The 25,254-nt window shown below is 50.0% G+C and overlaps 1 protein-coding gene across 5 annotated transcripts in view; it reads left to right on the forward strand.

The window, feature by feature from the left end:
- Positions 1–14,415: 14,415 nt before the first annotated feature.
- The window catches only part of SLC39A14 (solute carrier family 39 member 14), a 28,915-nt gene continuing 18,076 nt past the window's right edge, over positions 14,416–25,254 (forward strand). Inside the window, exons 1-3 of one of the 5 annotated variants that reach the window (XM_043536538.1) lie at positions 14,432–14,541; positions 18,145–18,244; positions 24,831–24,924. The gene's annotated coding sequence lies outside the window, so the exon portion shown is untranslated. The other 4 variants (XM_043536539.1, XM_037886209.1, XM_037886211.2 and 1 more) reach the window with 4 other exon arrangements.

The raw sequence follows: 25,254 nt of genomic DNA on the forward strand, positions 1-25,254 counted from the left end.
TTCCTTTTTTCACTGCCTCTCTGTAAATTTTTTTACACACACCTATTCTGTGTAGTTTCTAGTGTACCACAACAGATTACAATCGACCAGAAAACTCCTGAATTATATGAAACCATATTGGTCGGTTTACGCCCAGGATTTACACAGCAGTCTGGGAAAAAGTTCCTTTGAAGTTGTCAGTTGATCAGTTCAGAAAGCCAGAAGCCCAAACACAGATGACTAATGTCTCCAAATGTTGGTTTACAGAAGAACTAGATTTTGTGTGGTTTAAAAGGTGCTGAGGTTGTGAACTGATTCATTGTGGTCCATGAAGTAAGACTTCTAAAATATACCTTTAATTAGACCATTGGGTTGGCCACAGTCCATGCCTCAGTAGTAGTATATTTACGAGCTGTTGTATTAGTGACCAGGGAGCGTTTCTGGAACTGTTATTGATCTTTCTGGTAAACCAGTTCAAACAAACAGTTCATGTTCCAAAAAATGACTGTTTCTGGAATGAACACCCTGCCAATGCAAAGTATTGAATACTTGCCCTTTTCCTAATTTCCGAACCAAATCACTGGGTGTACTTGAAAAATCTGACTGTCTTCCAATAGCTCTTTTTGGTTTTTTTGAATGTAGCTTTCAGTGTGTGTTGCTGTGGTGGGTTTTTTTTGTTTTTTTTTTTTGTGCTTTACAAATATTGGTGCTTGTATGAAACCAAAGACAACCTATTTGCTGAGCCATGTCCAAAAAATCCCTTGCGACACCCTGGAATTTATTTGAAGCTTTTACAGTTTCTACTTCATTTTCCTTTTTTTTTAATCTAATGCTTTAAAGAGCAGAATCTTACATTTTATTTGTTTTTGCAAATATGTGCTTAAAAGTTACTGGTTACTGTAAGAAAACTATTTTTTACTTCTTCCTCTTAAGGCTGGGATAGCTGTTCAAAGTACCAAAGTTTTCCAGTTGCCATGTAAGCATGCAGCATCCTCAGGAAAGATGATATATTTGAGCTTTTCAACTATTTAGCATGTTTTTACTTGTATGCGAGGGGATGAGGCTAAAAAAACCTAGAATTTTAAAACTGTCTATGAATATGTTGAGATGCTGATCTAGAACTGACTCTTGGCTTGAAGATTTCTCTGTGAATTGATTGGAATTCATTTTGCAGTTGCATTTGCAAAGTTTCTGCATCTGTCCAATGGAATGACCCCTCTCAAGTTTGGGGGTAGATTAGACTCTTGTATCTGTTCCTGGTTTTGTAGCCTCTCTTCTCAGTTTTAATACCAAATGGTTGAAAAACTTTTGTATAAATGTGTAGTTCTGTTAAACACAGTAAAATTATAACGGAACTCTATTAAACGTCTTCTCTTTATTGTGTTGAAAATGTGTTTTGCATTGGACTGTACCAATTCTAAGTGGTGAGAACTCCAGTGAAATGCCAAAAATCTCCCATTAAAGAGATAGTTTGCTAGACTGGAGCAAGTGGGGGAAGCCCAGGATATTAAAGCAGGCTCTCACCAGGCATGTATTTAGAAACAGACAAGTTCATCAGATTTAACAGGTATCTGAATGAAGAATGTAACCAGTGTGGTGATAACCATCAGGAAGAGGAGCTGACCGTCTCCCAAATTGGTAAATGGGGTTGGGCGGTGTTATATGTAACTGCACCCAAGCAGGGTTTCATTTGATTGATTCATTCACTCAGTTTATTTCTTGACCTAACAGAATGACTTTTTGCTTCCTCCAATCACTAATCTGGGTACAGGCGTGTAAGTCCCTGGTGGCCTTAGGTGAGGGTGAGATTATATACCCCTCAAAGTCTGAGGCTAAAGAAAGGATTAGGTTGATAAAAATTGACGTGAAAGACATGTAGCGTTATCCAGTCGTTATCTGTCTTTTTCCCCCTCCTTCCCGTCCATGCCACCCTTCAGCACAGGGTCTTCTCCTGTGCTTTGTGTAGCCATCTTGAAATAACGCTAGTGGCCGGCTTTCCACAGAGTTGGCTCTTGTCATTTTTGTGGGGGGATTTTTTTAAAGAGGCAAGCTGGCTCGTCGGAATGTTTGCACGCTGTCTGGCAGATGCATTTATGGGAAATAGATGACACTTTTATGCGCAGGCTACCCGCTGCCCCACCCTTACTGTGCAGCCCATGGGGTGTGGGGCCATGGTGTGTGCTTTCAGCCCCGCAGTAATGGAGAGGTAGCTCTGGGGATTGAAAAAACTACATTCGATCCGTTTTTCCTGCTTGACTTATCTCTGTTACTTGATCTTGTCAGGGTGTAAACCCAAAGGGTCAAAACTGTGGTCCAGATTTTGTGCATGAATGCACTGAGGGCCCATAAATGCTGCAGAAGGCATGAGTGCGATGTATCTGAGAAAAGGGACAGGACAGGGAGAAATCAGTAAGTTTGGTCTATGCCATTGTTCACCCTAAGTACATGCCCTTAGCAGTGTTTCTCCCACACAGACTTATGTGCCCTATAAGTAAATGTTCAAACTTGTGAAAAGTGCCCTGGAAACCAATATCCCCCATTTGGGGGATGGTCACTTGGGCATTGCCTATTTCCCCCACCCTGCCAAAGTCCCTGATCCCTGACCTGGGAGAACCACCTCTGGAGGGGAAAGGCGTTGAGTCTCCCTCCGTAGCCCGTTCCAATCCAGATTGCAAACGAGGAGGGCAATTTAGTGCCAACTGTCACAGCTTTTTTTGTGGTCTAGACCTCTCTCCACTACGAATTGGGCAGCCACTGAACTGTAGTTGGATGGTAACTACTACTAGTCAGCGCGGACGTGGATTAGAGTTGAACTGGTGGCCTAGAAAGCAGCTGTCCCTCTGAAGATAAACTGGTTTGAACAGGAATTTGACTAATGTAGAGTGACTTGCTTTAATGCTCTGGAACCTGAATGGGCCATGATTTGCAATTTCCAGTTAAGTTCTACTCGGAGCAAGAAGTGTGGGGCTCTCACTTTCATACAGGAGATTTTTCAGTTCCATTGAATGTTCTTTTCAAATCAGGCTTCCCCCCCCCCCCCCCCACCCCTGACTGTCTTGCACATTGGTAATCATAGATCTTAGCTGGTTCTGCTGAGTGTTGAAACGAGCGGCGGCTTCGGACTGCCACTGAGACCCAGCGGTGCTGTGCTGGAGAACGGGCAAAGTGCAGGGAATCTATCCCACCACGAGGCTAAGGACTCTTAATTCCCCCACACCTCTAAGACATTGGTTGAACAAATCACCGTTACAGTATCTGCAGGTGACTGGAAGCTGGAACAAAACAGAGCTTCCCCTTTGCATTCAGGGTACTGCCTGACACCTAAGGCCTGCAGGTGTGCTTTTTGTGTATCTAATGCTGTATCTGCTATTGTGCAATAGTGGCTCCTCTCCCTTGATGGGATACAAGACATTCCCTGCGTTGCTGCAATTCCTCTTACACCAGATGCTAAGATGTAGCCTGGGGGCATTATTTTATATTGTAGCACCAGTGGTGTGCTAGGTCCTTTAGATAGAGATGAAGTCTGTGCTGAAGAGTTTACAATCTAGCTAGGTGATGTAGAAACAAAGCTGGGCAGGGTGTATCTGTCAGTCGAAATCAAGGCAATGAGATGGTGATGCTAGACTCTGGTTCTGTTTTGGGGGGGCTGTTGGCCTTGTACATGTGAATATCAGCCAGAATCTTTGTAAAACATCAGTTCCAGATTTAAAGGGGCCGAAGTTAGGGATTCTGTGCCCCTTGACTTTTGAACTCTGGATGCTTCATTTCACTACCTTAAATCCCCAGAGTTAGGCACGCTGAATAAACGACCTGACTTCCAATGGTGCTGGGATCCTGTAGCTCCTAGTGATGGAAGCTGAGCGTGCTCAGCCCCTGGCAGAATTAGGCCACCTTTATTTAGGTGCTTAACTATGGAGCTGGGTGCCTAACTTGAATTTTTGGGCCATCATTTCTAATACACTAAAATAGGGGGCTGGGTTGATAAGGCGTTTGGCCTCTTTGTGGGTTATGTGGGGAAGGAGAGACTCGTGTCTGGCATTTCTCTGCCATCTGCAGACAGCCTCATGTTTGCTGGGCAACGATACCTGGGCTGCAGACAGGGCAACCTCAGTACCAGGATTACAAACCTATCAGAGGCCTTGAAACCTTTGTTTAAATATTAAACCGTATCAAGGTGTCCCGGGGTTGGACACAGACAATGCCAGGGTGTAGTTGGCTCAGGCTGCCATGCTGGGAGGCTAGTGTTGCTGGTGTCACAGATGGTGCTTCCCAACACGGGAAGCTGGCGGCACCGGGTCTAAACACTGCTTCTAGTGAAACTTGTCTCCAAAGGCAAGAGGGTCCTTGTCATGAGGGGCTGAGCGGAAAGACGGCAGCTCTCCTCAAAAGTAGGATGCTGCAGGACAGCCTGGGATGGACCACCCTAAGCAAGAAGTCAGTGTTTTCTCTCTGCCCCCTTCCAATCTCCAGAACTTCTGAATGCGTCACATACTTCATTTTCTTCCTTTGGTTAATAATTTACCTTCTGTCAACTATATTCTCCTAACATGCTAGCGATAGCAGGTTTTATCCTGTTTTATTTGCCAGTCGCACCTCAGCCCATGTGGATTTTGGCTGCCTTTACCAAAACCTGGTTAAGAACAAACTAGTACTGGGCTGAAGAAAGGACGGGTTTGGTATCCCTGCACTCTGTGTGAGCAAAAACAACGAGAAGTCCGGTGGCACCTTGAAGACGAACAGATTTATTTGGGCATAAGCTTTCGTGGGTAAAAAACCCACTTCTTCAGATGCAAGACAAATGCAATTTGCTTGCAGGAAGAATGCATCTGAAGAAGTGGGTTTTTTACCCACGAAAGCTTATGCCCAAATAAATCTGTTCGTCTTTAAGGTGCCACCGGACTCCTCGTTTTTGTGGATACACACTAACAGGGCTACCCCTCTGTTATTGGACACCATGCAAGGCTCTGTGTGAGCCATTGCCTTGGGCTCTCTCAATTCTTTGCAGATAGTTACATCCAAATTGCAGTGAGCATTGCGTTCAGTTCCAGGGATTGTTTATATTTTTGCAGTGACTGATGAATCCACAGTTGTATTTTTGGGTAAGCTTTGGCACTCTCCAATTGCTTGGTTTTTAAGGCTGAGATTTGCTCAGATTAATAACTGTTTCCTGGTATGAAATACATTTGGGGAAAGGTGCATGGGAAGTAATCCAGCAAACAGCCCCACATCCGCTCTTCCATGAACATCAGATCTTTGGTGCAGGCACAAATCAGTTCTCTGGATGACAAGATGACCTCTTAGGGTACTTCCACTCAGCCAGCAGCAGCCCATGGCAGCATGCCTCCAAGCCTGGGTTGACAGATTTGGGGGGCTTGCACTACGGTGCTAAAACAGATGTGTAAACAGCACTTCTAAATTCAGCTCAGGCTCTGAAGCCACCCCACTCGCTAGTCTTTGGAGCCCAGGCACCAGCCTGAACCGCAATGTCTGCGCAGCTGTTCTTAGCACAATAGCATAAGCCTGAGCAAGAAGTACTGTGGTCAGCACTCCGTGGGTGGGATCCGACCAAACACCTGCTCCGTGTTGTGCTCTGATCTGTGTATGTTACCACAGCTCTGCCATTGGGCCGACTAGCTCTGGATGCTAAAAAGTTCTCCCATCTTCAACAAATGTAGCATTGATGTATTTTGGCAAGATTCCATTCCTGCTTGTTGGCTGGAGGTATTTGCTCACACCTACTGGTTTGATAGCTCTCACTGTGACCTTTGACAGATAGTGTGTTCCACTCTTTGTGTAACCTTTTGATTTTTTTCACTTAATAGTTTTAATAACGCTGGGTGTGTTTCATAGAGTCCAAGGCCGGAATGCAGCCGTGTGATCATCTAGTTTGGCCTCCTGTATAACACAGGCCATAGAACTTCCTCAGAATAATTCCTAGAGCAGATCCTTTAAAAAAAAACCATCCAATCTTGATTAAAATTTGTCAGTGATGGAGAATCTCTACAGCTGTTCATCTTCAGAGTACTCCGTCCACATCTGTTGAGCTCTGTGGTTGGTATTAATATTCCCCTGCTCCATTTTCATAGAATCATAGGCTGGAAGGGACCTCAAGAGATCACCTACTCCTGCCCCCTGTACTGACACAGGACCAAGTAAACCCAGACTATCCCTGACAGTTGTTTGTCTAACTTGTGCTCAGAATCCTCCAATGATGGGGATTCCACAACCTCCTTTGGAAGCCTAGTCTATCTGACTCTCAGGCTGATGTCAGAAGTAAGAGAAAATGGACATATATGTCTCGCTGCTAAATAAGGAAGCGCTCATTATTTCCCCCTGATTTTTTGACGTTTTTCATAAATTATAGAGGCAGCTTTTGCCTTTGATCAGAATCCAAAAGAGTCTCTGCTGTTGAGAGACAAGGATTGACAGATTGATAGCTCTTTCTCGATTCTGTGGGTGGTGGTGCATGGCCGTTCTTAGTTGGTGGAGCGATTTGTCTGGTTAATTCCGATAACGAACGAGACTCTGGCATGCTAACTAGTTATGCGACCCCCGAGCGGTCGGCGTCCAACTTCTTAGAGGGACAAGTGGCGTTCAGCCACCCGAGATTGAGCAATAACAGGTCTGTGATGCCCTTAGATGTCCGGGGCTGCACGCGCGCTACACTGACTGGCTCAGCGTGTGTCTACCCTACGCCGACAGGTGCGGGTAACCCGTTGAACCCCATTCGTGATGGGGATCGGGGATTGCAATTATTCCCCATGAACGAGGAATTCCCAGTAAGTGCGGGTCATAAGCTCGCGTTGATTAAGTCCCTGCCCTTTGTACGCATGCTCAAATAAATTGGTTAGTCTCTAAGGTGCCACAAGTCCTCCTTTTCTTTTTGCGAATACAGACTAACACGGCTGTTACTCTGAAACCTTAACTGACCAAGTATTTGGCCAAAGAAAACAGTGAGAAATAAAAGAATTTAACAAAACTGCACTGGAAAGAAACAAAATATTTTAAAACTCTGTTTTCATCTACAGCATGAACTTACCTTCCTGTTTCCCTGCAATAACCTCTGCAAGAGAGTCTGGAAACAGAAAATCAGAATGCACCGGAATATCCGTGAGCAGACCTAGCACTGCTTTCTAACAGAAGATGTATGCAATGGTGGTGTAGCCACAGTGGTGGTGTGTGTAACTTCAGTGAGCTGCTCACACATTGTAGTGTGGATGCCAGCTAGAGCCATGCGAGTGCTGCTGGTCTTCCAGTACCTTCCCACCATTCTCCCTGTGGGCCCCAGAAAGGACAGACAAGTCCTCCTTCACTAGGAGGAAAGAATTCATAGAGCCGCGTAGCTTACTGCATCGCTAAGGCTCATGGGATGTGGCCCCCACGTGTCTTAGTGCCACATACGAGTGAGTGCAGCTCCACTGATGACACGGCAGCCTGTGGGTAATTTGCGCTGTGGCTGCTGCCACGCAAGTTAGGCCAACTGGAGGAATAACTCATGTATAGCTAACTCTGCGATGGAGACGCTATACGATGCCTTCACTGGGCACAGCTGTGCTAAACTGGACCAGACCGTGTTAGGCTCAATGTGCCCCAGACAAATGTACTGTCTCAAGGCTGTTATAAGTCAGACAATACTTAATCCTGCCATGAGTGCAGGACCTCGTGAGGTCTCCTCCAGTCCTGTGATTCTATTATCTACACTGGCCACATCAGCCAGGACAGTTATTGTCCTGCTCTTTAGAGGTCTCTGACATAGTTATAGCAGACGTTGGGTCCTGTTACAGCATGCGATTCCCCCTTTGCTTGGAATTACTGACTGACTTTGGAGGCTTTACAGCTAGCCTTGTTGAACTGTTCTGCATGGAATAAATCAGCTGGCATGTGGATTACAGCAGCAAAACCATTCAAGTAGGGCAGGAAGCTTCTGAAGTTCTAAATTGGCTTCTGCTGCCAGTCTCGCTGAGCTGGGCAAGCAGCATCGGGATTCTGCCTGTGCTGAGCCCTAGGCACTGAAAGGAGAGCGGTTAACTCTCGGGAAGGAGGCCAGGTGCGAATGGAAGTGCACTCCCCCGCCTCTGAATGAGGGCTCTGTGTGTGAGTGCATGAAGACGTGCTGCTTTGTAAGAACGGCCATCCTGGGTCAGACCAAAGGTCCATCTAGCCCAGTATCCTGTCTTGACAGTGGCCAATACCAGGTGCCCCAGAGGGAAAGAACAAAACAGGTCATCATCAAGTGATCCATCCCCTGTCGCTCTTTTCCAGCTTCTGGCAAACAGAAGCTAGGGACACCATCCCTGCCCATCCTGGCTAATAGCAGTGGATGGACGTGTCCTCCATTAACTTATCTAGTTCTTTTTTGAACCCTGTTATAGTCTTTCACAACATCCTCTGGTAAGGAGTTCCACAGGTTGGCTTTGCCCAGACCCACTAGAATCAAACCTTGGTGTTTGGCTTCAGCTGCTATTCAGCCTCTCTCCAGTCTTAGTGCAATAGTGACTGTCCATTACTTTTCCTTGCAGTGCATTGTGTTGGCCCACGGCTGTCATGGAGAGAACCCTAATCTCCGCGCCTGTACAGACAAAGGTGAAAGTAAATCTGTTGTGCGCAAAGAGCAACTCGCTCACCCAGCGTTTTAATTTGAATCATGCCCTGCTGTAAAGTGGTAGATTTCCCCTTCAGATACGACCTGCTGCTTCTAGGGCCAAATCCAGGTCCTGGTTTTGCATCCCGTGAGTCAACACTTTTTCTTGCTGACGCGGTTCGAAGCCGCTTCCCACGGCCCAGCCTTGACCAAAGTCCCTGGGATTGGCCTCTTCAGTTTCTGCTGGAGGTGTTTTCTTAGCCACTCAGACTGCTTTGTCATCCTTCGGTCACTGGGCACATCGCCACCTGCTAGAAGCAGATTTTAAGATAGCAAGAGGCAGCGTAGCTGTGGGGCCAGCCCCAGGCCTTTGAAAAGCTTGGCTGGGGTTAAAAACCTTCCTATATATTTTTAAAGCCAAACGATCCATTTTGGCAGGTTTCAGAGTAGCAGCCATGTTAGTCTGTATTCGCAAAAAGAACAGGAGTACCTGTGGCACCTTAGAGACTAACAAATTTATCTGAGCATAAGCTTTCAGCTCACGAAAGCTTATGCTCAGATAAATTTGTTAGTCTCTAAGGTGCCCTAAGTCCTCCTGTTCTTTTTGCGAATCCATTTTGGGAGGGATTTATTTATCGGGTGGCTTCTGGGCTTTGTAGGTTGAACTTGGTTCATGTTCTTCAGCTTTCCTCAGCAACGAGCAGGGCTTGACCCTTTTTAAAATGAAGGCTGAGGGTCTCACAATCACATGAGTCCAGGAAAACACCAACTAGCATGAGACTTGCAATAAAATCAGTGGCACTGGCACAGCCTCTCAACCCAGTTAGGTTGTCTGGGTGCTTCGTTGCAGCTTTGCCAGTCTCGTTATCTTGGCTTCCTCGGAGTTCTGAGAGTTTCTGCCAAGGGGCATCATTTTATTGTTTCTATTTACAGTAGCCGCTGGAGGCCCCAATCAAAGATCCGTGCCCCAGCGTGTGAGATGCTGCACAAACAAGGACAGAGATGGGCCGTAGCTCCAACTGCTCCAGCTCGAGCCTTATTTTTGCAATAGCTGGAAGTAGCAAACCATGCCCTAGTGCCAGCAGGCTGGTGTACCTTGCTGGGGTAGGTCAGGAGACTAGGTTCACTCTTAGTGGATGGAATGTTCTAGATAAACAGGATGTAGTTATAAACACTAGTGATTAAAGAATAGTAGCCATGCCCCAGGGGCACTTGTCTATCACCTTTCCGTGTGTGTGTGGGAGGGTGTGGGGGGAGTGAGATCAGAGCACATGCATCTCCAGGGAAGCACAATCTGCAGCAATATAAACAATGCTCCCCGACCTCTTCCTTTCCTCCACCATGCTGTGCTCATCGGAGTATAGGGCAGAGTTGCCTGTGCTAGCAGGGAGCTGCACTCAATCACCCAGGAAGTCCCTTCCAGGCCTGGGCCCTATGAAGCCCTCACTGAGTGAGTATGGCCCTCTCCCTGTCCTGTATATGCCTCCTGGCCACGCTGCTTATGTCGTGTCTGAGCTCCACTTTGTAAGCGACTTAGGGCGGGGGCCTGTTGGTTTGAGGCACTGAGCCAGCCCACTGTGAGGTGCTAGCAGATAAATGACCATACAGATGGGGAAAGAGCACAATTTCCTTTGTAAAGAGTTAGAGGAGGCCTGGCCCATGGCTTTTGTCTTCCCTGTAGCTTTTGTTCAGAGGGGCTGCCTTAGCCTGTGCAGGTAACAACACTAGGAGTCCCCTGGCCTGCTGTGCATGGCCTGGCTAATAGGGGGACACCCGTACCGTCTACTCACATCTGCCCCCTCTGACATTACCTGCTTCACATCCTCTGTCTCTAGATACCTCCCTGGCCCCCATCCTTGTGGTTTCCAAGTATTTATAATTATCTCAGTTCCCAGGGCTGCTGGCCTAATAACAGACTTCTTTTTATAAACCGTCTTAATTGCTGCTTTAAGGGGACAAGGCCTGCTGTGTCCTTTCCCGGGACTGGGTTAAGCCCCTATCCCTGCAGCCTGGGAAAAACGCTGTCTTTTCAGCTTCAAGCTAGACAGCAACTGGGCCTTCTGCCTCCAAGGCCAGGAGTCTGCTCTGTAAGCTAATAAGTTGGGATAAGTGACCGATTCTTAGGTGAGGAATCAGAAATCTAGTACTGTAGTGCAGTGGTTCTCAACCAGGGGTCCGTGTGCCCCTGCGGGAAAGCACAGCTCTTCCAAGGGGGTACATCAGCTCATCTGGATATTTGCCAAGTTTTACAACAGGCTACCCAAAAAGCCCTAGCGAAGTCAGTACCAACTAAAATTTTGTGCAGACAATGACTTGTTTATACTGCTCTGTATGCTGTATGCTGAAATGTAAATACGATATTTATATTCCAGTTGATTTTTTACAATTATAAAGTAAAAATGAGATAGTAAGCAAGTGTGCTGTTTTTAAGTGAGGTGAAACTTAGGGGTACACAAGATAAATCGGCCTCCTGAAAGGGGTACAGTAGACTGGAAAGGTTGAGAGCCACTGCTGTAGTGTAACTGCTTTGTTATTTATGCTTGATGCTCAGTGGGATGCTCGTACAAAGGGTACCGCAGCAGATAACAAAGGGTGAGGAGCACTCGGAAAGAGAATCATGAAGTAGGAAACAGCCACCTCTGGTTTCTGCCTGCAGCAGCTTATTTCCCCCTTCCAGCAGCAGAAGGGATGCTGTCGCTGGGGAAGGCTGTGGTTCTCTCTGGTATTGCCAGAACAGGCGTAGAAGGAGAATGGGTAGCTTATAAACTATTCATGTGTCCCAGATCCCATTTCTTACTCTTCAGGCCCTTTGATCCCATTAGCAACTCCGATGCGTAATCTTACACCTGCTCCAGGGCCGCACTTCTGGCTGGGTCCAAAGTAGGGGGGGCCCCTTGCTGAGCGGTAGCAGAACTTGGGGGCCAGCCTTTCCATTTGGAACAGAAATTGGTGATGTGGAGTCAGGAATTTTCTTAGTATGATTTGCTAATTTACAAAACGTGCCCCAGTGCTCTATGCAAACTGCCCCTTAGCAACTCCCTGGTGCGGGAGCCTCAGACTAGCTCTGCTGCCCTGTCCCAAGAAGCAGCTACCCCAGGCTTCTGTCCCTGTCCAGAATTCAGACCAAACTCCATGCTCCATACCTATTTTTCTTCTCCTACCTTGCACTGTTCCCCTAGGAAGCATCACGGCACATAGGGATCACATGGCCTGGAGAGGTATAGCTATTCTGCAACATATGGGAATATTGGAAAGGTCTAACAGTCCAGACAAAGCAGAGTGCTTTAACCCACACAATTCCCCTAATGATCTTTGGATGCAATTGTCGCATGGCATCTTTGTGCTGTGGCATACCCTACAACACAAGATGAGAGCACAAAATCTGGAGACAACCTGGAATTATTTACATTATATATTATTTACATTGAATTGTGGGATTTCCTAGGCTTATCCCAGTTCTACCCGCAATCCCCAAAAGGACAGACACATTCTATCCCCTATACCCTGCAGAAGACACCCTACAACAGAGCGGTTTGCTGGGGCACTACGAACCATGGCCTGCATCCCCTAAAATCTTTGCATTTCCCACAATTGGGTGCAGTGCCAGTGTGGGTGCAGGGTATTACTGGAAGCACATGGAACTCAACTGCTCTTTTGCAACATGGCCAGTTGTGTTCTCTCGAAATTGACTCAATAGCAGTAACTCTGTGGTGAAGATGAACCCTTCAATGGTTGTTCTGGAAAGTTCCACTCGTTCTTTAATAGCCCTCGTTCCTGTGGATCATGTCCCTCTGTGGGGCTACGGGGAGCCAGGCTGCTGAAGATACTTTCTATTTAATGAGGCTTCAAACGGAAGCCTTGACAATCATTAAAAATCGCATGGCACATCTGCAAGAGTGTGGGTTTATTAATCCTGAGTCCTTGACGCCTTCTAGGTAGCTTGATTAACTGTTCTCTGCTTCCCAAAATTCTGCCAGCATTTCAGCTGGACGCGGTGTTCTTTGCTGTCTTGCCTAAGCTGTTTCGTACTGTTATTGTGCCCTGTTGAAACTGCTGCTGTATCTCGGCCCCCAACTAGCTGCAGTGACACTTCTTAAAATGCTCTAGAAATGTAACTAGGGATGAGGCTAGAGGGGCAAGAGGAAAGGCTGCCAGAAAGACAAGGCATTTAATGGCCTTTTCCCTCACAACTGACCTTGCTAGTGTCCTGGCTGAGAATTCTTCCAGAGTACTCTCGGCTGGCTATAGTTCAACAATTGGCTCCAGCCCATGTGTGGTGTGCCGACTTGGTATCAGGCCCACAGATACTGTGTCCTCTCCTTGCCTTTGTTTTCACAATACGTAAACAGAAGTCTTAGCCGCTGCCGCCACCTCGATATTTCTCCACATACCAGCCACATTTAATAAGACAAAGACCGAAACCCACGAGGCTGGTTATAAAGAACACAAGATTTATTATCTCTGGTTTCTCACAGACCCTGTTTTCCATTATCAAAGGGGTTGGTTAAGCTTGACCCATCTCTCTAAACGCTGAGATGACAGAGTTGCTGTGTCACTGCTGTGTAATTTACAACAGACAGTATAATTTGGGGAATGGGACGGGGGCTGCACATGACAGAAGGGTTTCTAAACCTCTTCAATAGGATTGCTCTGTGCTCATTTCCTGTAAGTGACCAGCCAGGCTTATGACCGAAAGGCTGTTGACCCGGTCACGTTCTATCTGACTTCCAGGGACAGACAAGCAGGTAGGCGAAGGTTTTGGTTTGTCACTATCAGCGCTGGTTCTGTCATGCCGAAGAGATGTCAAGAGGAAGAGATGCTAGACTCAGAGGATAGAGCCTCAGACGGGGCCTCAGGAGATCTGAATTCCATGCCCAGCTCTGCCACAGGCCTGCGCGATGACCTTGGGTAAATCAGTTTGCTGTGCTTCAGTTTCCCCATCTGTAAAAGGGGGACCTCCTTTGTAAAGTGCTACCAGGTCTGTGGGTGAAAAACGCTACAGAAAAGCCGGTTATTGTTGCAGATGGGGATGAAAAGGCCAGTGCTTGAGCATGACACCAAGGGCGGGGAGGTGGATGGTCTTTTGGTTAACATGCAGGTCTGGGAACCCGGATGCTTGTTTCCTGTCTCTGCCCTTGACTTGTGTGTGACCTTGGGCCAGTCTCATCCCTTAGTTTCTCTCTGTCTAAATCGTGGATGAGGCCACCTTGTTCCATGGGACTGTAACTGAATTCATTAGGGTTTGTAAAGAGCTGTGAGGGCCTCACGGGGAAGGGGCTAGAGCAGGGCAAAGGGTCATTTGTATTCATTTATTATTTATGCTCTTGTCATGCACCCTGTTATTATGTTGTCATCCACCCTGAGCTTGTGACTCCAATCAGGCCCCACTCTGCATGGGAAAACTGCAGAGCCCTGCATTCCTGGGGCTGGGTGTGGGATGCGTAAGTGTGTAGCGGGGTGTGTATGGGTGCGTACACACGCAGACGCACAGGCAGATGTGCAAGTGTAGATCATAGTTTGAATGCACAGCTTCCCTCCTTGACCTACCCCTTATTTATTATTGTCGTGCAGAAGCGCCTAGCAGCCCCAGGCAGGAACCAGGAGCTCACTGTGCTGGGCGCTGTATAAACGCAGAACAAAACGAGGGGCTCCCCCTACCGACCACCCCTCCTTCCCTCACCCCAGCACCTTCCCCTCCCCCTTCCACCGCCACTGCGGCCCAGGAGAGAGGCCGCCCCACCCGCGCCACGTGGTGCTCCTGGCTTCCGAATGGGCGTGGCGCAGAGCCAGCAGGGGCGTGGCTATGCTAATCGACGCGGGCCAATGGCGAATGGCTGTGTGCAGGAGGCGGAGCCGCCCATCTTACCCCCTGCTACGTAGCGTGCGCCGCCAGTGGCGTGCAGCCTGCGCGGGCCCGTGGGGAGCTGGGGACAGGCCGGGCTCGGGGCCGAGCGGACAGCGCCGCGGGGCCGCGCCGGCAGGTGAGGGCCGGGATCGGGGCCGGGATCGGGGCTCCGGCTCTGGGGGCTGCAGCTCGGGCGGTGAGGTCAGGGCCGCGTGGCTGGGGGTGGGGGAGAGTCAGGGCACTAGGGGGGGCTGGACAGAGGGGGGGGGTCAGGGCACTAGGGGGTGCTGGGCCTGGGGGGGCGGTCAGGGCACTAGGGGGTGCTGGGCCTGGGGGGGCGGTCAGGGCACTAGGGGGTGCTGGGTCAAGGCACTGGGGGGGCTGGGCTGGGCTGGGCTCGGCTGGGTGGGGGGGGTCAGGGCACTGGGGGGGCTGGTCCTGGGGTGGGGGTCAGGGCACTGGGGGGGGTCAGGGCACTGGGGGGGCTGGTCCTGGGGTGGGGGTCAGGGCACTGGGGGGGGTTAGGGCACTGGGGGGGCGGCGTGGGGCTGGGTGGGGGGGTCAGGGCACTGGGGGGGGCGGCGTGGGGCTGGGTGGGGGGGGTCAGGGCACTGGGGGGGGCGGCGTGGGGCTGGGTGGGGGGGTCAGGGCACTGGGGGGGGCGGCGTGGGGCTGGGTGGGGGGGTCAGGGCACTGGGGGGGGGCGGCGTGGGGCTGGGTGGGGGGGTCAGGGCACTGGGGGGGCTGGTCCTGGGGTGGGGTCAGGGCACTGGGGGGGGGCGGTGTGGGGCTGGGGGGGGCAGGGCACTGGGGGGGCTGGGCTGGGGGGGGGTCAGGGCACTAGGTGGGGCTGGGCTGGGCTGGGCTGGGCTGGGTAGGGGGGGCATCTGAGGATCTGCAGGTCCTGGCCAGCAGCTCAGGGTGGGGCCGTAGGGCCTGTGGGTGAGTGTGTGGGGTTTAGGCTCCAGGAGAACTGGGGGTTGGCCGAGGGGGATGTGTGGACTGGGTGTGGTGGTACAGCAGAGTTGGGATGCTCATGCCCGGTTGCTGTGATGGGCATTGGCTCTGGGTCCCAAGGCACTGGAGTGATACCAGGGCAGGTGCTGAGGGCACTAGGAATTGGGCGGTATCAGGGTGGCTGTGAGCGGGTGGGTCTGCCTGTGGGGCAAGCGGAGAAGGCCATGGCTATGGAGTATCTGGGGGCATGACAGCAGGGAGCTGAGCACTGAAGGGCACTGGCTAGGCAGAGGGTGAAGAGAAGCCAGGGGAGGGGGAAAGAAAGTCTTTGTTGGGGATGGGGAAGGGGATCTGCTGTTCCTTGGGAGTGGAAGAGGTAGTGGCATCTTTGAGAGGGTGTAACAAAGGCAGCGGGCTTGGGGGACAGCTGATATTAAGGCCTGGGCGGGGGGCATGTAGGGAGCAGAGGTAATTTGTGGACATTCATTTGCCTAAAGGGGCACTGCAGGGCAGGCAGGTATATGCTTTGGGAGAGCAGAGAAACTGGTGGGCTGGTCACAGTGTGCACTTCCGCCTAATGGGTGCCAGGAATAAATTCCCCCCGGAGGAGTGGATGCTGCTAGAAGCCAGATATTGCACTGGAGGGGCTGCTCTTCTCTTCTTATCCCAGAAGGTACCCTAGCTCCAGGTAATGCTGTAATTGTTGGCCAGGACTGCAGTCCTCACATAGAGCATATGTGCTACTCACAGCTCTGGGAGGGAGACTGAGGGTCAGAACTCTTGGGTTCTATCATGGTCCTGCTATTGACTCCCTCTTTGGGCTTGTGTGAGTCACTTACTCTCTGCATCTCACAAAAGGAGATAGGGTTACTTCGCAGGTAGATTGAGAGCCGGTGGGTGGAATCTGCACAGCCTATTGGTAGAAATTTTTTAATCACGCAGACCCTTCCTTTGTGTTCAGATGTTTCCGTGTCACAACTCTCCCTGCCTTGCCACTTGGCCCTTGTGGCATTGGGCTGAGGCTGGAGAATGGGAAAAAGGGTTAGAAATAGAAGTGAAACTGGCTAATTCCTCATCTCTCCCTGAGCTGGGGGAAATGCAGAAGACCAACTAATAGCATAAATGCTGTGAGGTCAGTTTTGCTTTCACAGGTCCATCAGTTCAAATTACTAGGGTGTTACTGGTAGTGTGGACTTCTTGTTTGTTTTGTTTTTTTCTTTAAACATGATTTTTAATCTGCTCTCCTCCCTTGTTTGTGAATTGCTGTGATATCTGTAGATGAAAAGCAATACACAAGGCAAAGGGCAGCTGGTATGCCGTTTAGTCCTTGCCTTCTGCGGGGAGACTGCCAACAAGAGGGTTAATTATTGCCCCTGGTGGCAATGATTTTTGCTGTCTGGACACGTGCCTATGGGGAACTGGACTGAGACGCACCATCCCATGCCACATAGGACTCTTCGTTTTGAAAGAGAAGGCACGTGGGCCAGATTTAGACAGCCAAGAACTGTTTAGATGAGCTTGCCTATTCCCAGTAGGTGGTAACAGGGATACCATTACAAGGCCAAATGCAGTACTGGTGTGAGCAGACACAATTCTGGTGAAGTTAGTGGAGTTGTTTCTGCTTGCACTGTTGGCCTGTTGTGCATGTGGTGTAAGATTGTGGCATATTGCACACTCCTTTATGGTTGCAGTGAGCAAAAATGCGGGGAGAGAATGTGCTTTAGAGGGTTGAGAAACATGCCTGTAGCGAGAGAGGGGAGGGGAATGCATCGTTGCTGTAGTACCAGTGTTAGCATTATGCTTCCCTTTCCAGCCACGCTCTGGGAGGAGAAGTGGGGTTGAAAACATCAGTGTTGAAGGGCTCGAATAGTCTGGAGAAGTCTTAGCTTAAAGCATGAAGGGAGTGGCTAGGCATATGGAAAATGTGCCCTTTTGACCTTGTTTCAGTAAAAGCTGCAGTGACTTCTCCTGTCCCCTCTGCTGGAGGTTTCAAATGCCGTTCGTGTTGACACAGCAAGTGTCTTGTGCCGTTTCTGGAATGTGGCGTGGGTTATGAAGAGGGGTGATGCTGAGACATCCCAGGGCCTTTGTCAGAGGATTGTATGCTGATGGGTGGCACCTTACTGGTGTGCAGGAAGGGGAAGGTAGCATGATGCTTACACCACCATATGCTCTTAACTCCTCCTAGTTTGCGTGTGTTTGAACAAACAATACACATGCTTGACAATAATAACTTTCTCACACCAGGGTGTCTTCTTGCCCTGGGAAACATTGGTTCTCCCTCTAGCTGAAATTAACATGTTACTTCCAGGTTTGTGCTCAAGCATCACAATAATGTGTAATACTTTGCATTTCCGTTGCCCATTCAAAGAATTAGGTACACTTTAAGGACTAGGGTCTACCCCTAGCTGTGCTCCTGACTCATTGTTTCCCTTGGGCAGGTCGTTTTCCTGCTCTGTAAGATGGGAGTAATGACTAATTCACAAGATCCTGGTTCTCAGTCCTCTACTCACTGTGTTTCCTCCTGACATTCAAACATCCTGGGGTTTGATAGCAGCGGAGCCAAAGGTGGGGAGAGAGACAAGGACGAAGTATTGCTCTCTTCGATTCCAAATAGGTCAAACGTCGGCCCTGCGCTGCTTTGACTGTGTCACTTTCCAGGTGTTGGGGCTGAGCCATCAGTGGGTGCTTGGGAGCTTGATCTGCCCTGATTGGGACTCAGGCCTCCCACCCCCTCTATTTAAAAGTAATGCAGCAAATCTCTTCTCGAATGAAAACCCAGTGGACTTCACAGTTTTATCAAGAATGTTCCTGGTCAGAGGGCTCGGTGAGCTGACAGAGAGGCTAACTGGTGTTGAATCAAACAGAGGATACCTCAGAAGGTCAGTCTGTGGTGGAGGTGGAAAATTCATGAGATGGAACAGGCAGGATGCCAGCCAATCTAGCAGGGGATTTCTGAATGTGTGAGAAAGGGGGGGAGGTGGTGGTTTTCTGCGAGTTGTGTGAGGTGTCTCTTGTAACCATTGCACACGGGCAGCTGGACTGCTCCTGTTTCCAGCAAGCCCTGGAAATTCCTCCTCCGTTCAGAAAGGAGTGCTCCAGACCCGCAGCTTCTTTTCTTTCCAGGCTATTGCCCGGTACTGTTAGTCTCCTCTGTTCTCAGGCTTTCGTTGCCTTCCCTTCCGAGAGGGCCCCCTATCCTGTCCTGCCTCTTCTCTAAATGACACCGGGGGCTCCAAACAAATTAAGTCATGAATAGGGGACAGGTAGGGCTTGATTCCTCCAAGCATAGGGAAATAAATCTTGAAAGACATCCTTCATGCGTTTCTTTAGCACCTTTCACTCAGCAGCAGTATGGGAGTAGATGTCTAGCGACACGCAGGATCTGCACTATAGAACTCTTCCTGCCTGCTGTGTCCTCACTTTTCCTGCATGCTCTGTACCACGTGTCCTGCATGTACCAGGGATGCTGTTGTCAATCTGAAAGGGTCCCTTAGAAGAAACTTCTGTGGTCTCCCAGTGCAGCAAAAATGGCTGCAAAGCAACATGGGGTTCTTCTGACTGGGGGGTTGTAACATTCTGAGAGCTACACGTTGTGTAGTCGTGATCTAGGAAATGCTGACAAAGGACAAGAGGCACCATGAGGGTGTGATGGGGAATCTCTTTGCGATTAGATCCGATCTGTGATCCCAGTACACTATCCACTGAGAATGCCTTTGCTAGCTGGAGAAGCTTCTGAACCTTTAAAAGAAATGCAGAAAAAACACCCTGCTCCCCAGTGCCAATAAAGTTCAGACTGAGCTCCTGGAGATCTAACCCTTTGTAATTCCTGTAGTGCTAGTGAAATATGTTGGCTTGGCATCCCTGGAAAGTGAACTGTCCCCAGGGCAGGCACAGCATGCGGCTCACCATCCCCTGCCAATGGGTTTCAGCCCCACTTGGGAGGAACTTCCTTTAGGGAAGCGAGGAGCTTGCTCCCCATGGCCCATTCCATCCGTGGTCTCTTCCAAGATTGCCAGCAGGCGCGCGGCAGTGACTTGTGAAACTGACACCAGCCCACCAGATCTTTCCAGGTCAGCCACTGATCAGGTGTCGGGGGAACGAGTTTTGAACTCGAACAGCGTGGTCTGGTTTTGAACTGCCAACTTCAGAGTGAGACTGAATCCTGTCACCAATTCTCCTTTGCCATTGAGGCCCATGTAAACCCTTGTCATGTACTGTGACGGGTCTCTCTCTGGCTGCTCTTGCATTGTGCTCCACTCTTGCAGTGGTTATGGGGTATGTTCTGTCACAAAGAAGACCAGGCACTTTAGTTTTACTGTGAGGTAAATTTTTCCAGAGGTCAGCTGTGGGGTGGGGTGGGGTTTCCTGACTGTTTATGTGCTTGGTGTGTGTTGTGTTTTTACCTTGGGACAGCTCACACGTATTAACCACCCTAAGGTAAAAAACACAGCACCGTTAGCACTCAAGACAAGACCCACGCCACATGCATTGCTTGGCAAGCGTCCTTTTAAACTGTAAAGCGGTGGCATATGCGAGAACAGTGCTGGAACTTTTACCTCATTGAATAGTCATTCTTGTTTCACTCCTGCACCTCAGGATACAGAGCTGGCAGAGAGAAACTTGGGAGTGGTGTGATCTTAGTGACATACTCATAGTTTCCATGAATTCCAGCAGCTCAGACTTCTGGGAAGGTTTTTTTTGTCTGTGTGTGGTGTTAGTTTAAAATTTCTTCTGCAGTTAGTATAATGCACATACTGTATTTACTGAGCAGATGACTTAGGTGGTCAGTTTTGAGCAAGGCAGGAGGTTAATAGGCTGTATATTTTGGCCTGGAGCTGTTTAAATATATTTAATCTGGGAAAGAGGGTTGGACAGTGGAGACAAACGTTTGTGGGTTAGCTAGAACTAAAGGATTATGAGGCGCTTCAGAGGGACCTAACCACATGGGATCAAATGAAATTCACTGCAGGTATGCTGGAAGCAACAACTTGAATTACTCCTATGTGTTGATTGGTGACCGTTGGCGAGAACACCCTTCAGGGAAACAAACCTGGGTGTCATTGTGGGCAGCTCAGAGAGGAAGTGTTTAAGGATTAGACATCTCTGTGAATAAGGATATCGTCTGCAGTGACAGTAGCTAGGATAAAAACAACAAGGAGTCTGGTGACTAAAGACTAACGGATTTATTTGGGCGTAAGCTTTCGTGGGTAAAAACCCCACTTCTTCAGATGCAGGGTAGAAGTAGCTAGGATAGAAATGTGTAAGGGATGTAAGCCTTCACACCTCAGGGTACGAGCTAGCCACTAACTGTTGGTGGTCAAAAAGAAAATTTCTATGGGCCGGTTATTGCAGGGTTTTACTCTCTTGTAATTGTGGCAGTGTGCATTTGGACCATTGGTGTGGCTGGCTCTGACAATTTCTTTGTTCTATGGATTTGGGGGACGGAAGTAGCTGGTAAACTGAGTGCTGGGAAGGGGGGAGACAAGAAACCTGAGGCTATTCTTCCCTTCTCACCTAGCTGCCAGCCCCATTTAAAAAGACGGGGGTTGCAGCTGTGTCACACGCCATCCTCCCAAGGGTGAGTATGTGGTCAGGCTGGGCTGTACCTTTAACCTCAATTGCCTGTCTACATGCTGCAGATCTTTACCAGGCCTTGTCCCCCGTTCTTTAAAGCAGCAAGGAGCTCTGAGATGGGGGGGGGGAGCAAGGGGTGGGTACTGCAGAGTCTTCAGGGAGACTGGCGGAAGCGTTTATGTCGCTGGCACGTCCCGAAATGTGCGCTGCACTGCTTCCAGATGCATTGCCTTTCTCCAGATTGGGGAGGAGAGGGGTTAAATCGGCAAAGCATCCCTCCCCATCCCCCCCCCCCAAGCCCTTGCTAAAACCTCCCCTGCCAATTCCCTCTCAAGGAGTTCCTGGTTCTTTTTAAAAAACAAAGATTTCAAAGTTGCAGTAAGCTCTTGAGACTCTGAGAATGTCAATCCCTTTTTAATAAGAAAGCATTGGATGTGGCCTAATAACAGTGTTGAGCGCCTGAGTTTGGTTTGCTCTGATTAGCCTTGAATTGGTGACAACAGATCCTCTCCTTCTCCCGCCCAGCCCTGGTCAATGTGAGGGGCTGGGAGGACTGCTCCTTGCAGGGCAGACCCGTCAGGAGAGGCCTTGCCAGTCCAAATATGGCTCTGGCCAGTGAACCAGACTTATTTTCAGAACATTTGGTTGAGTGGAGTCCAAAAATGCCTTAGGTCAACTTCTAGAGGAGACCAAAGTCTGTAACACATCAGCAAAGGTTTGTTTTGAATATGGCTGTGGGCCTAGTGAACGGGAGCACAGCCCGAATTCCGCTCATAGATGAGGTCATAGATGAGGGAGGGAGTGTGTGTGTGTGGTGTGTTAGCAGAGCAACAAAAGTCAGTGTCTTAAAGTGAATGCACTGCTCGTATGATGCCGTTCAGGCAGAGGGCATGTTGCACCTGCATCCCACCCATAGCCAGAGTAGGCACCACGAGGGGAGGGGAAGGGAGATCAGTCCCCCGGCCCATTCCATGCTTGGCCTTCTCACTCTCTGATCTTTCCCCACAGACTCATTTCACAAAGAGCACTAAACAGCTGCCAGGAGGGAGCAACTTTGAGTCCCTGCCAGCCTGGGCTGAATACAAACCACCTCCAAGACCTCATAGTGAATTACCCACCCCTAAGCCTTGCGGTCATCTGTCTGTGTCAAAATATCAGAGCGTGTGTCAATCTTCAGTGCACTTATTCTCACAACACCCACGTGTAGCAGGGGTGTGCTGTTATCAGATGAGGAAGTGATGCACAGAGAGGCTAAGTGACTTGCCCAGGGTCACACAGGACATCTGTGCCAGAGCTGGGAATTGAACCTAGATCTTTGGAGTCCTAGGCTAGCATCTTATCCACTTCACCACCCTTCTCTTGGGCAGCTGAAGTAGTTTATGGAAGCCCAGAGTCCTGAAAATAACTATGTCCACAGCAGGGACTCGGAGCAGCTTTTCCTTAGGCTTAGTGGCTAAGATACCCCACTTGCTAAGATACTGGGCACCAGCTGTGGGATGTGCTGCTACTCCTGTACCAAAGTCTGCTTCAGCAGCATATGGCCTGAGATCTGGGGAGAAATCTAGCAAGGTCTAAGCTAAGAACCTAAACCATACTGAAGTGTGCAGCTGACCTTCCTGGAGAGCTAGTCCAACATTCCCTGGCACCCAAGGTTTTTCCCTGATAAGGTCTCAGCAGCACAATGTGTCAATGTTCCTGTATCCCAGAGACACAACTTTCCCCTCCCATGGAACCAGTCCAGCTCAGCAGTGCTCATCAGAATTGCAAGCCATAGCCTCGTCCCTGGACTGCAGCAAGAAGCCCCGTGCATGCTGTGTCCGGGCAAGTGTCTTCCATTTCTCAGCCTTGTGGATTTATATGGAGGCTCAATGATCTGTTCTGTGCTGGGTGCCATAATGCGCCTCCTGTTGCTGTGCTGGGGAATGTTTTCCTGACCCCAGCTGGCCACGAACCAACTGGGACAGAAATAGCTGGAGTTGCCCCCTGAAGCCTTCGCATGGGTGCCAGGTGGCTTTACCCTGGAGAGATTTGCCATGCAGAGCACAGCAGGTGAAATTCTGGCCCCCCTTAAGACGATGCTGCCACTGCCATTTAACTGGGCCACTGTTTCACCCAACACACCGGGGTGACTTCACTGGACACAGGAAACATTACCTACAGTAAGGCACTCTGTAAGCCTGTTTATTAGAATAGGTAGGAGAAGCCCTAGATCAGCTCCTGTGTGTGGTCTGGTGACTGTCCTGGCAGTTACAGGACACTGATATTGGTCAGTAATATTTATAATAGTATTTTTTAATAAGAGCCTGGAAGGGATTTCGACCCTCATGCTTCAGGGCTTCAGCTGGTCTCAAGGTATCGGGGGGACAGGAGGAAACTTCTCCTACGAGGTTCTTGCATCATCCTCTGAATCAGCTGGTACTGGCCACTTCCAGAGACAGGATGCCAGACTAGATGGGAGCACAGGTCTGATCCAGCCTGGCAATTCCTATTTTCTTATGTAAGGCTGCCCTCTTTGTGCCTCCGGGCATATTGCGTGGCAGAGCTGGTGCTGCCCAGCGTTCGAGCTCAATACTGTTCTATTGATTTATATAAAAGATTAGCAGTCGAGGACCCGGTAAATATAAATACATATACGCCTCCGCCTGGGGAAGAGGCCGCTGGGATATGGTTCAACTTATAATTAGCAGCATGGTTAAAATATAACATAATGAACACGTCTTATTCCTCAGGCCCTCGAGCTGCTGCAGGCGTCTCCTGGGCTCCCAGACAGCTCAGAAGGACTCGCTACAGCCCGGCACCCAGATTTTCACAAAGCTGCACATGCTGATCGCTGCGCTGTCCTCTCTGTGCCTCCTGTCTGAATGTGGGTGTGGGATTTGTGTCAGTTAAGCTGGAAGCCCGTGGAGTAGGGGCCTTGTCTTGAGTGTGCGAAGCCTGCACTGGGGTCACTAAAGGCTCTATATAGGCTGTCAGGGTAACTGACCATATGGAGAGGGATGTGGTCGTAGGGGCAGAGGTCTAAAGCCATCGTCTCAGCAGGCTTTGAACAGTGGTTGTAACTTAGAAGATAGAGAGGGGTGAATAAAACCAGGCATGGTGCAGCTTTCAGGCCCAGAACTCTGCACTCAGCTAATGTCCTGGCTCCTGGTCATGGTGCCCATCCGTCTACACAGAGCCCCAGCTGGGACCTGGGTGCAGTAGGCGGGCACAAATTTTCCCCTTGCAGCCTCTGTGGGTCTTTGTGGAGTGGGCCTCCTGGTGCTCGGTTTCTGAAGGAAGCGAAAGCTGCCGCAGCCAGCTGCCAACTCCTTGGCCTGGCCCCTTCGCAGGAAGTTTCCCAAACCTCTGACCTGGCTGCTCTGGTTTGACCCCATGTTTGTAACGCTGGGTCAAGGCTGCCGCGTTCAGCCTCCAGGCACTGCAGGCAATGTTTGCGCCAGGGCAGTGGTGGCTGCTGGTGCGTGGGATGTGCTCCAGAGGGCTGTGCAGTCTTGGAGGAGGCGTGTTTTGTGGGCTGTCTCCCTCAGGGCCCTGTAGACGTGAGCGTCCCCTAGAACGCTCCACTGCATTACTGCGGTGGCTCTGCTGGCCTGGTGTGCTAAGAGCCTGACAGCCTCGGCGCGCTGGCGCGAGAAGATATGAGGTAGGGGAAGCAGCCTGCAGCTGGCTCATCCCGTGCGTTGCAGAAGCACAGAGGGTGTGCTGGGTCTGGGGCAAACACCTTTCAGCAGGCAGCCTTAACCCCACACGTAGACAAAACACTTCGCTCCTCGGTAGCTCGCTGTCCTGTCCCCTGGGCAGAGCGTTGTGGCAGCAGGAGAGCAGCATGAAGGCTATGGTCCTCCTGCTGCGAACTCCATCCTCCCTTCACACTGCCTCTCCCCCCTCCAGGGACTGTGAGCTCTGCTGCCTGTGAGCATTCGGCACACCCTGCTTGCCAGTGGCTGTTCCGGGTTACTCCAGCGTGTCTCTGGACCGGACGAAGGTGAGTGCCCTGCGTCGGGGGAACGCTGCTATGAGCATAGCTGGGCTTCTCCCAAGCAGGCAAATACCTGTGTGGTTCTGGCAGCAGATGCTCCGAGGCTTCTCCCTTCGTTCATGACACCATGCCTCTCGAGGTCTGCTCTTGCGGTGCCACGTGGGGGTGGGGTGAGTGAGGCAACGTGGCCCTGTCTGCCACGCAGGGCTCGGTTAGTGCTGCTGGGCTGGAGAGATGGACAGTCCCCTTCCGCTGCTGAATCCCTTCAGTGAGACAGCACTGTCTGGTGCCAGGGCCTCCCAAGGACAATTCCCGAGTCTGACGGAGAGTCCCTCT

The sequence above is a fragment of the Chelonia mydas genome, chromosome 26 (assembly GCF_015237465.2).
Source record: "Chelonia mydas isolate rCheMyd1 chromosome 26, rCheMyd1.pri.v2, whole genome shotgun sequence".
NCBI lineage: Eukaryota > Metazoa > Chordata > Testudines > Cheloniidae > Chelonia > Chelonia mydas.